We start from the raw sequence: 10,906 nt of genomic DNA, 5'->3' as shown, positions 1-10,906 counted from the left end.
TACTCCAGTGGCTTCATCTATCATCTATATGCTTATTCCTCTCAACCTTTCATCTCTAGCCCATATCTCACTCCTGATATCTAAATAAATGTATCCAACTAACTGCCTACTTGATATCTTCACTATGAGAGATTCCATACAGGTCAGCTGAAGCTAGAAGAGACACTTTTAGCTACAGTTCACTGAGGGAGAGGCAGATTTGACATGGAGTTCAGCTAAGTTAATTGATAAAATAAACAAATCAGCACAATTCAGAGGAATATAGCAGAATCAAGAGCCTCTACAATGTTCATAGTGTCCACGTAAAATCCAAAATTTTTAGACACATAGGAAATGTTATTCCATACTCAAGAAACAAAGAGAATCAATGGAGACTAACGTTAAAATGACTCAGATGTTGGATTTGGAAAATAAATGTTTAAAAGCAGCTATTATAACAATTATAACAACAAATAGAGATAGATGAAAATATGCTCATTATATCATATATAATGATATATATGCTCAAGATCTCACTAGAAAAATAGAAATTATAAAATAAAACAAAATGGAACTTCTAGAACTAATAAATGCAATATCTTAAATAAAAATTTACTGGAAATATTAATAGCAGAATAGAGATAGCAGAAGTCAGTTAACTTGAAGATACAGCAAATATCAGACACCAGGGTAAAACTGGTAAACAATGAGGCTCATCTGGGTAGATGTCCAGTAGTATAGACTTCAGGTGCAGTATGATCAGGACTTTCAATCCATTTCTCTTCAGCTGTCTTGGCTCTTTCTTCTCATATGTTTGTCTGTCCTGAGGCTGGTTTCCCTCATGGTTACAAGATGGACGCCAATAATAACTACAGCTTCTTTTCACATTCAGCAGGTAAGTGACACTGGTCTCTCTTAAAGCCAAGAAAGAATTTTCCCAGAAGTTTTTCAGCAACCGTCTACTTGTGTCTTATTGGCTGAAAGTCAATCATATACTCATTCCTGAACCAATCACTTGCTGGCTTATACTAATAATTAGTTCACCTCTGGGGTCACAAGTTATGCATGAGGAAGGAGTAGATACCTGAACAAAACTGAGGTTCAGTTAGAAGTGTTGAAGGGGAGAACAACGGTGGATTCTGGCAAGACAACTGACAATATCCACTTCCCTGTGCCTTATTTTTCTTGTTCATGAAAGAGTGATAACAATCATACCTGCTTCAGAGGGTTGACGTGAGGATTAAAAATGCAAATCCTCAGTACATGGCCCAGCACATAGTAAGACCTTAACAGATGTTAGCTATATTCATAATCAGTGTTTGTTTGTGTGGTTTCTGTCTTTGGTATCATGCCCAGAAACGTCTTTCCCTCCCTAATATGATATATTCACTCATATTTCCTTTGATGGTCTTATGTTTTACATTTAAATCTTTTTCAAATTTTATTGTGGTAAGAATATTTAACATGAGATCCACCCTCTTAAATTTTTAATTTTATGATACAGTATTGTTAACTTAGGTACAATGTTGTACAGCAGATCTCTAGGGTTTATTCATTTTCTTTAACTGAAACTTTATACCCACTGATTAGCATCTCCCCCTTTCCTCCTCCCCCAGCCCCTGGCAACCACCATTGCTCTCTATGATTCTATGAATTTGACTATTTTAGATACCTCATTCAAATGGAATCATGCAGTATTTGTCCTTCTGTGGCTGGCGTATTTCACTTACCATAACTTAGTTAAACTCACACAGCCAGAAAATGACTGAATTAATATTTGAATCCCAGTAGTCTGACTCAAAAGCCTGAAAACTTAATGAAATATGATACAGAATAGTATTTACTGTGTATACTGTTTATTTCTTGAACATAGGGGTGTTGAGAAAGCCAGCTCAGTTATTGTATGTACAAGTGCTTTGTAAACTGTAAAGGACTATGTAGTGTCGGTGAGCAGGGATTCACCTCACTGCTTGCCAGGGTATAACAAGGAAGAGCAGCCAACATCCAGCCCATGATTGCCCAGCAGCCTCCTCTCACCTTTCTTCCTCTGGCTTCTTTCGGTCCCTGTCATTTAAAGTGTGAAAAAAAATGTGATGAGAACACTAGATAGATAGATAGATAGATAGATAGATAGATAGATAGACAGATAGATAGACAGATAAAGTGTGCTGCTCAGTTGCCCACATGGAATCCCCTCAGCTAATCCAGCAGTACAAGGTGCCTCCGCAGTCCTGCCAAAAAACTCAGCAAAAAGCCTCCTTCCTATTCTCTGGGGGTGGGGGCTACTCTTCCTTGCAGTGCGCAGGCTTCTCATAGTGGTGGCTTCTCTTGTTGCAGAGCACGGGCTCTAGGCACGTGGGCTCAGTAGTTGTGGCTCGCAGGCTCTAGAGCTCAGGCTCAGTAGTTGCGGCGCATGGGCTTAGTTGCTCTACAGCATGTGGGATCTTCCCGGACCAGGGCTCGAACCCGTGTCCCCTGCATTGGCAGGTGGATTCTTAACCACTGCGCTGCCAGGGAAGTCCTCAAAGTATTTGTTTTGACTTATTGCTCCTAAAGCATGAAAGAAATAGAAAACCTGCCCACTTCTAAATGCAAACTTCTGTGGTTGACAAGACTTGGCATGGTGAAGAAATGGATCCCTGACAAGAATGGCAGATGGGAATTTCCAAATCTGCTACATTCCAGTGGATGAATGGTCAGGAGTTATGAGTGGCTCCCCAATGGGAAGAAAGCTGTTGGGATTACTGACCACAAAAAGGAAAATTTCAAAATTTCCAGTTATTTGTCACTTTAGATTGCTTTCTGTCTTTGGAAAATCCACTCTTACCAGCACTAAAGGCAATTTCTAAGGAAAAAAGGGGAAAAAAAGGAGATGCCACTTTGGAAGATGTCATTGCTTCATCCTTCAAATAGCCACATGGGGGAATGTGCAGCAATTTCCTTGTTAGGAAATTCTGTCCTGTGCTGCTCTGCATGCAGACTGGAACTCTCCTGAGAGCTAGACTGACAAACCTATCACCTGATGGAACTTTGCTCATGTGGGCTACAAGGAAAAGTTGCCTAACTCAGAAGTCAGCAAATCTCACGGGTGTTTCCGAGTGAGCTCCAAACCCTGAGGCAAAGCAGGTAAGTGTCTGACTCACAAGCTCTTTGTTTTCTTATTCTTAACACATTTCTCCACAGGTGATTTCATAATATAATGGGGTTATCTAATTAATAACTATGATGTACATCTTTTGGAAAAAATAGTCTATATGTATAGGACATTATTATTATTGGTGTTGGGATTAAGTCTCATTACTTAATAAGTATTAGTAAATTAAGAAAAAGTGTGCAGTTCATACCATAGGCATAATGTAATACTCATTTGAAAAATCTTTAATTTGAATAATTGCTTGAAAAGGCTACTACTTTAAGATTAGGTTCACTTTACTATTGTAACCTAGAAAATTTAGAGAAGTTTTCATAACCTAAGAATCACATACCATCTCTGAATGATCACATACTTTAAATAGCTTATTATAAGTGAAGTGTCATTGTAAATTATTAGAGATCACTAGCCAGTTCCAAAGGTAGATGTTTTCCTGGAGTATGTCTAATTTCTAGGCTATTGAAGGGGAAGCTGTTGGATTTATTCATTTCATTAAAAAATAATATTTATTCTGTTTTCTAATTAAAAAGCAATACATGTTCATTGAAGAGCATGAGAGAAACATAAAAAAACATGGAGGATATAAAATAAGGATCACCTATAACCCTTAGAGATAACTCCTATTGATATTTTGCTATTAACATTTGTCTTCCAGTCAGTATTTTCCTATCTTTCTAATTGTTTTTTTTTTTTTTTTTTTTGCTGTACGCGGGCCTCTCACTGCCGTGGCCTCTCCCGTTGCGGAGCACAGGCTCCGGACACACAGGCTCCGCGGCCATGGCTCGCGGGCCCAGCCGCTGCGCGGCACATGGGATCCTCCGGGATAGGGGCACGAACCCGTGTCCCCTGCATCGGCAGGCGGACTCTCAACCACTGCGCCACCAGGGAAGCCCTCTAATTGTTTTTAAACTTACAAAAGAAATATATGCTGGGACTTCCCTGGTGACGCAGTGGTTAAGAATCCTCCTGCCAATGCAGGGGACACAGGTTCAAGCCCTGGTCCGGGAAGATCCCACATGTCGCGGAGCAAATAAGCCTGTGCACCACAACTACTGAGCCTGCACTCTAGAGCCCGTGCACCACAACTACTGAGCCCACGTGCCACAGCTACTGAAGCCTGCGTGCCTAGAGCCCGTGCCCTGCAACAAGAGAAGCCACTGCAATGAGAGGCCTGCTCACCACAGCAAAGAGTAGCCCCCACTCGCCGTAACTAGAGAAAGCCCGCATGCAGCAACGAAGACCCAATGTAGCCAAAAAATAAATGAATAAATAAATTTAGGGCTTCCCTGGTGGCGCAGTGGTTGAGAGTCCGCCTGCCGATGCAGGGGACACAGGTTCGTGCCCCGGTCCGGGAAGATCCCATATGCCACGGAGTGGCTGGGCCCGTGAGCCATGGCCGCTGAGCCTGCATGTCCGGAGCCTGTGCTCCACAACGGGAAAGGCCACAACAGTGAGAGGCCCGCGTACCAAATAAATTAATAAATAAATTAATTAATTAATTAATTAAAAAAATACATGCTTATCATAAAATTTGAGACTAGACAAAATGCGGAAGTCACCCTATTATAGGCTGAATTGTGTCCTGCCAAATTCATATGTTGATGTCTTAACCCCCAGTACCTCAGAATGTGACTATTTGGAGAAAGGGCCTTTAAAATGTGATTAAGTTAAATGAGGCTGTTAGGGTGGGCCCTAATCCAATCAGACTGGTGTCCTGTCTGAAAAAGCCACGTGAGGATGCAGCAAGAAGGTGGCTATACACAAGCCAAGGAGAGAGGCCTCAGAAGAAACCTGTGAGCACCTTGACTTCTAGCCTCCAAAACTGCGAGAAAATAAGTTTCTGTTGGTTAAGCCACCCAGGCTGTGGTATTTTGTTACAGCAGCCCTAGCAAATGGATACACACCCTTTACCCTCTATCCTACTGTTCTCCTCAGGGGTAACCATCACCAACACTGTTCTTCCAGACCTATTTCCTATGCTTTTTCACACATGGAGTCATACATAGGAAGTTTCTTTGTTGGGCTTGTACTTTAAATAATGCTCTGTTGACTTGCTTTTTTCATTTAACAGTACATCATAGACAGCTTTCCACATCAGTACACATAGAGAACTACCTACCACATTCTATTTTTTAAATAAATTTGTTTACTTTATTTTATTATTTATTTTTGGCTGTGTTGGGTCTTCGTTGCTGCGTGCAGGCTTTCTCTAGTTGTGGCGAGCGGGGGCTACTCTTTGTTGCGATGCGCGGGCTTCTCATTGTGGTGGCTTCTCTTGTTGTGGAGCATAGGCTCTAGGTGCTCAGGCTTCAGTAGTTGTGGCTCACAGGCTCTAGAGCACAGGCTCAGTAGTTGTGGCACACGGGCTTAATTGCTCCATGGCATGTGGGATCTTCCTGGACCAGGGCTCCAACCCGTGTCCCCTGCATTGGCAGGCGGATTCTTTTTTTTTTTTTTTTTGAGGTATGCGGGCCTCTCACTGTTGTGGCCTCTCCCATTGCGGAGCACAGGCTCCGGACGCGCAGGCTTAGTGGCCATGGCTCATGGGCCCAGCCGCTCCGCGGCATGTGGGATCCTCCCGGACTGGGGCACGAACCCGTGTCCCCTGCATCGGCAGGCGGACTCTCAACCACTGCACCACCAGGGAAGCCCATCAGGCGGATTCTTAACCACTGCACCACCAGGGAAGCCCAGAGCACATGCGTTTAAAATTTGACAGCTGTTTGTCAAATTGCCTTCTACAAAGGCCTAACCAATTTCTAGTCCTATTGACATATATGAGACTCTCTGTTTCCCCAGTTAGGCTTTTTCTTTTCTTTTCCTGTTTATAGGTATGAGTGTGTGGATATACATAGACTTACAAAAATTGTACTATCAGTATTGTTTTCAGTCATAAGCATGTTTAGGACTCATTTTCAGTTTTTATGTATAGAATAATTTTGGGGGGGAAGCTGTTGTCTACATCAACGACCATTATTGCCAATGTTGGGTATTGGAACTGTGGATTTAGACCAACCTACACATACCTCTGAAGGGTGTGTCTCTGGGATGAAGACAGAAATGAGAATGTTTTTTCCCTGGAAATAAGTGAACTAATGCTTTGAAATAGTTGGCTAAGTTATCCCTCTGAAAGTTAACTTCCAATTTTCTTTTGGAAACTAGTTAAATTATTAAAATGGCATTCAAACCCTGTAGGCTTCAGCTGCCATAACAAAATACCACCAAATGGGTGGCTTAAACAACAGGAATTTATCACAATTCTGGAGGCTGGAAATCCAAGATCAGGCAGGGTGCCAGCATGGTCAGCGTCTGAGAGCTCTCCCCTCAGACCCAACAATTTCATTCCTATATATTTACCCAACAGAAATACATATATACGTGCACCAAAAGACATACAAAAATTCATTTCAGCACTATTTGTAACACTCCTTAATTGGAAAGAATGAACAAACCACAAATACAGTGACAATATAAATTTCACAATCATGATGTTGAGCAAAGAAAGCCAGACACAGGAAAGTATATATTGTATAGTTTCATTTATATGAAGTTCAAAAAAAAAAAAAGCAAAACCAATTTATACTGTTCAAAGACAAGATATTGGCTCACCTTGTTGGAAAGAGGTAGAGTCTGGGAAAAGAACATGAGAGGGATTCTGGTATGTTAGTATGTTCTATTTCTTGATATTAGTTACCTAGTTACCATATGTTTACTATGTTAAAACTCTTCAAGCCATACACTTATGATTTTTACATTTTTTGTACGTATGCTGTCCATCATTAATAATATACAGATTTCTAAGCCCTATCTGAGCAAACAAGATAAGTGTAGCTTCAAAGCAAATGAGAACAGAAGAATATACCCAGTATCTCATGAGGATTTTGCCTATATATTGACAAGTTATGACATGCAGAGCTGATATCGTGAGGTTAGTTGTGTTACCTTGGTTTCTTATCATTCATGGAATCATGTTGAACAATATATATAAAAATATTTATAGTATTAGTGCTATACTATTTATAGTATTAGAATAGTAGAAAATAAAAAATATATATTTATCCTCTACTCTTCTATCCTGTTTAATGTCTTAAAATATAATTGTTGTGGCTCACTATGTTGATTTCATAACCCACTAATGGCTTGTGAGATGCAGTTTGAAAAACACTGCTTTAGGCTGTATCCAGTCCAATTCTAGGAATTGAAGCACAGAGAAGCTAAGTGACTTACCCAATGGCACACAGAAAAGAATAAAAAGAAGAGACCCATATTTCCTCCCACCAACTGTTTTCCCTTACAAAGCAGCTCAGTTTTTTCTGAAACTGATTTAGACAATCACTTAGACTTACCACATTTAGGCAACTGTCATTCACTTTAGACTAAATTCATGTTCTTATAATTTAGTAAATAGCCTGTAACCTGCCCCCAGAGAGAGCCATTCTTTGGGCCACTGTTTAGTGAAACTGGTAGAAATGAAGTTTTTTTTTTGGTCCTAGTCAGAGAGGAGTGTAAATGATGGAGCTCTTTAGGGCTCAGAATTTGGAGTCACACAGACATGGGTATAAATTCCAGCTCCAGCTCTCTCTAGCTTTGTGATCTGTGGGCAGGAAGCTTCTCTATGACTCAACTTCCTCAACTATAAAATAGAGGTAATAATAATAATAATGATAATAACCTTATAGAATTGAGTGAGGTCATTCATGTGAAGTATATGTGTATTAGTTACACAATGTCTCAAGCATGGTAAGTACTCAACATATGTTGACATTATGATGATGATGGCCATCAAGGAAGTCTAGTCTAAGGGAAAATGAGGCAGTCCTGTGAACAGAACCCTGAAAATCCAGGAGAGACCAATGGAAACTACCTACAATTAAAGCTGAAAAGAGGGAACTCTACTTGGTTTCCATTGATTTCCAGGCCCATGGGCAATGAATAAGGTACTAACAAACCCACACCTGGAAATTACTTACGTTGATTTACAATAGAAATGACAATAGCAATCAATTAACAAATGATGGATTTAAATATGAACTGGCATATAGGGACTCAGTGATAAATATTCAGTATCAGTGCTCAACCCAGAATGGACTGGATATGGAGAGACACTGGGCTTTCTTAAACAGGCAGACTGTAGCAGATGGCTCTCTTCTGTTGCAGTCACCTTTCAGGGCAGATGATACCAGGACATCAGCTGGCTGGAATGCTCAGTCCTTTGGCTAAGGGCTCAACCCATTCCCCTCTTCCTCTTACCTTATTACACTTCATCATAAGCACAAAGCTCCATAGGTAGCTACCTGCAGTGCGTCTGTGTCCAGCTGCCTGTATAGATGGAGAACCTAATAACAAAACTTCTGTGACTGTAAGAATTTCAAACTGAAGATAGAATAGATACTTCATAGACTAGCTGTATCTGTATCATTTAAAGGGGAATCCGAGCCTTAGAAAAGAGATTGCCAAATAGGCAGGGGCCTCTGAGCTTTTGTGTTCTGACACACTGTGATAAGAAGCATGAGAGCATCTGTGGAAAATAATCAGCTTTGGTAATTGAGACAACTTTTATGACAATGAAAGAAGCAGATAATCCTGGTATTCCTGACTTGAGCTGTTTTGGACAAAGGTAAAAATAGTCTGGGTAAGAATGAAAGTAAATCCAGTGTACCTGAACCTCCTTGTTGGAAGTCAGTGGTGGTCTGAGGTCAGCAGTGTGACTAGAGTGCCCACATTATTTTCAAGCCTCAAATCACATTATCACTACACCTGGTAACAGTGCTGCCCCTCTTCAAATGTGCCTGGGCATTGTTGATGGTGCCCCAGAGCTGGATTCTGCAGCCGGAGGGTCTTCTGACCCCCTCATCCTTCTCATGAGGGATGAACTCTGCCCTCTTATGTAATGATGATATTGCATTGAGTCTTTGCAAATGTTAGCTCAGAGAATTCTCATTCTTCCATTTTACAGACAGGTAGTGGGGTTAAGTGACCCTTTAGGAGCAGAAATGGGGTTAGAAGTCAAATTTGGTAGCCAAACCCATGATGAAGCCACAGGGGAGGCGGTGAGCACAGAGGTGTCAGAATCAGAGGCCCAGTGTTCATATCCCAGTTCCACCTCTTACTAGCTTAGAATGTTGGAACATTTTCTTAATCTCGGTTTTCCTATCTGTAGGGTGAAGGTCATAATAGTAGCTACCTCAAGGCATTGTTTGATCATGTGAGACAATGCATGTAAATTACTTAGCACCATGTTTGACACATAGAAACTGCTCAATAAACATTACCTATCATCTCCTCTATCTTTCTGGGCCTTGGAAACTAAACTATGTCCAAATTGCTATATTCAATCTCTAAAATCCCTTAAACAGATTATTTCCGGTATATTGCTGCTGACTTTCTGGTTCTGAGCACATAATATTCTGAAATAAAATATTTAACTTTTTGAGAAAAGAAAAGTTGCAAGCAAAATACGAATTCTTGTGGACTTATTATGAATTTCTCTTGCACTGCTTACTTTAAATAGCCATCTAATCACATACAACCACCTCTGCCCTCCTTGAACTGGGTAACTGATAGGGAAAAATATCATATTGTACGAAGAAGGCTTTTTACATTTTCAGTGTGCTTACCATTAACATTGGTCTGTCATTTATGATCACTCATCTGGTAGTGATATTCCCAGTGTTGGCATTACAGAGCTTCTGGGCTAGGCCAGAGGTGGGGCTCAGGTGATTCTGATAAGAAAGCCAGACACTGATTTGCACAGGGGCCAAGGAGCGTCCTGGAACACAAGACTTGGATCCTGACACCCCTGGCTTCAGGCAGCATGCCTGATGGACTAGAATAGCTCCCACAGAAGCCCGACAAAAGGGAGAAATGACTGGAGCACTGGAGTGCTAAGTCACCATAAGGGAAGAAGGAAGCTGCCATAGCAAAGCCAAACCCAGCAGCAAGGCCATAGTGTTTTATGGAGTGGTTGCTCCTGGTGCACTATAGGGATTGCTACCCAAATCCTGACCTTACCAGCCTGGTGAGTAAGGGCCCCAAGGAAAATGTCTGTTTCTAACTTGTGAGTGAGCTGTCCAGAACAGTTTGGGGACTGAACAACTTTACTGTGGAACATCCCAAACTCCCTCTCATTTTTCAAGGTCAGTTTTAGGTGACTAGGTGTCCAGCATTGGCAGGATGGTGTGACCCCCATGGTGAACTGTCAGTGCCGAAACTGCTAATAAGATGACAAAGAGTTTGCTGGACTAACCACTTAACACTTTGAGGCTCAAACAACTTTGCTATTGGGTCTTTCCCTTCTGAGTTCCCCAACTCAGTGTTTGTGGATGTTTGTAGGTAGCTTTGCAGACTCTAGGAAATGACTTTAAAGGGGAGATTCTAAGAAACTGGACTTCCCATAGTCAAGCCAATGGGAGGCTTGGAGCTGGTGAAATTTGGGTATTAATGTTATTATTATCCTTGTTCTAATGGTGAATGAAGGCTGAGCTCTTTGGATTGCTTTTTTAAGTCTCAACATCAGAGGATTCAAAGAACACTGATTTCTTTCTTTCTTTGAGTGCTGATTTCTTATAAAGAAAATTTCAAGTTAAGCATTCCTTATGGTCAGACACTATATCCTGTATTTTTAAAAAGAGTATTCACAAATCTTAGAAGAGTGCTAGTACACGGCAGGCTCTCAAAGAAAAAACTTAGAGTAAAATTTGTTGCTGATTCCATTCTCTTGTGACCTAAAGGCTTGGAGTGCTTATTAGTGGACCTTGGTTTCTTCTTGCAAATCAT

General features: G+C 41.0%; 1 protein-coding gene across 2 annotated transcripts in view; it reads left to right on the top strand.

Annotated features, from left to right (window-relative positions):
• Positions 1-2,442: 2,442 nt before the first annotated feature.
• Positions 2,443-10,906, top strand: part of JAK2 (Janus kinase 2) — a 257,421-nt gene continuing 248,957 nt past the window's right edge. For both annotated transcript variants that reach the window (XM_081238459.1, XM_081238457.1), the window contains exon 1: positions 2,443-3,105. The gene's annotated coding sequence lies outside the window, so the exon portion shown is untranslated. The remainder of the gene's footprint in view (positions 3,106-10,906) is intronic.

Source organism: Mesoplodon bidens (assembly GCF_964165515.1).
Source record: "Mesoplodon bidens genome assembly, chromosome: 6".
Lineage (NCBI taxonomy): Eukaryota > Metazoa > Chordata > Mammalia > Artiodactyla > Ziphiidae > Mesoplodon > Mesoplodon bidens.
This window is presented reverse-complemented; position numbering and strand designations above follow the sequence as displayed.